The 1,573-nt window shown below is 37.3% G+C and overlaps 1 long non-coding RNA gene across 1 annotated transcript in view; it reads right to left on the bottom strand.

The window, feature by feature from the left end:
• LOC107595528 (uncharacterized) overlaps positions 1-999 on the bottom strand; it is a 20,353-nt gene extending 19,354 nt beyond the window's left edge. The window contains exon 1 of the long non-coding RNA XR_001610274.1: positions 852-999. This is a non-coding gene — a long non-coding RNA (uncharacterized lncRNA). The remainder of the gene's footprint in view (positions 1-851) is intronic.
• Positions 1,000-1,573: the final 574 nt, after the last annotated feature.

The following is a 1,573-nucleotide window of genomic DNA, read 5'->3' as shown; positions in this document are numbered from 1 at the left end:
GCGAAACCGGCAAGCATGACAACGGAGAAACGACAATGGATAAAACAGGTGAAACTCACTCTACACGTCCGAAATGAATAAAAAAAGAAAGCGGTAGAAGTGAAATATGGCATTACTTTGCCTACAAAAGTGATGAAAAAGGTGAACCAACCGACCTTAATTTACCAGTCTGCAAGCGCTGCTATAAATCATGTGCTGCCATGGGAACATTTGTCACTGGCTCATCCTGATTTGTTCAAGGAGTTAAATGATCGACCGGTAAATGTGTCTCTTTCAACTGATTTAATTTAGACTTTTATGTTAATAAGATCAGTAATATTATTTTTAGTATTAGTAATAGTGATGAAGGGCATATTACTGCTAAATATGATTGTGGTTTAGCGCAGCTTGTCGGTGAACGGCTCTGTGTAGTTAATGCTGCTCAATGTGAAAGCCCGCAGGTGATGGAGATTTACCGCTGATTACAGAACCGGATTTCTGACAAGATGCGCGTTAAATATCACGTGCGATTTATCGTGCAGCCCTACTCCACACATACAAGACCATGGAAGAGACCAGTGCCACAGAAAACCCACTTTCTCGGTGGAAAAGGCATGAATCAAGCTTCCCCATTCTTTCAACATTTGCCAAATATTACCTTTGCATTCCAGCATCAAGCTCAGCCTCTGAGAGAGTTTTCAGTACATCAGGCCTGATCTGTAGCCCACTAAGGTCCAGACTATCAAGTGACAGCGTTGACACATTCGTTTTCCTGTCCAAAAATCTGCAGCTAACAAAAGGAGCTAGCAAAAAAATAAAGACTGAAAATATATGACGATGTGAACCCATTTTATTCAGTCTCCCCATTTTACTATTTTTTTTACATTTTGTTTGCACAATTTTTCATGCAGAGTTCCAAGCAGTGCATTTAATAAAATTGTTTTCAATTCACTTATATTTTGAGGCTGGTTATTTGTCACCTATGGTATCGATTTAGTATCGATACCGAGGTATTAGATCCTAGTATTGTACCGAAGTCAAAATTGTGGTATCGAACCATCCCTACTTAGCGGACAGCAAGAAACCCACAAAAAATAAATAAACAACAGAGAGAATAATAATAATAATAAGTTATTCTCTCTATGCTATTTTTCAATGTTTCAAGTGATGCAGGTGGTTTTTTTTCATAATGTTTAGTGAAATTATTTGGTAGTCTGAGGGGGGCGCAACCAAAAAAGTTTGAGAAGCACTGGTCTAAAGTTAACAGACAGTGTTTAGAAAGTGCAGTGCACATGTTTACATATGTCTATTACAGTGACTGCGAATGACCTAAAGTAGTGTGGTAAAGCAACAGATTTGTTTTTATATTTCTGCAATCTACTTTAGTTTGTGTGATTTGTTACTGACTTTCATATTAATGTTTACACCAGGCTTATTTGTCAGTGCTTTATGTTGTCATAATTATTACATGCTTACAAGGTTGGAAGTTCAACAAATCAGTCAATATACTGTGATTGTAGTTGTTAAATAAAAATGTCATTCATATCAATTCATGCATCACCTAATTTCATCGTAACATATAGGCCTGGCCTAC

The sequence above is a fragment of the Sinocyclocheilus grahami genome, unplaced genomic scaffold (genome assembly GCF_001515645.1).
Source record: "Sinocyclocheilus grahami isolate Dianchi unplaced genomic scaffold, SAMN03320097.WGS_v1.1 scaffold203.1, whole genome shotgun sequence".
Taxonomy (NCBI): Eukaryota; Metazoa; Chordata; class Actinopteri; order Cypriniformes; family Cyprinidae; genus Sinocyclocheilus; species Sinocyclocheilus grahami.
Note: the sequence above shows the minus strand (reverse complement) of the source record. Positions and strands in the feature narration are given on the sequence as shown.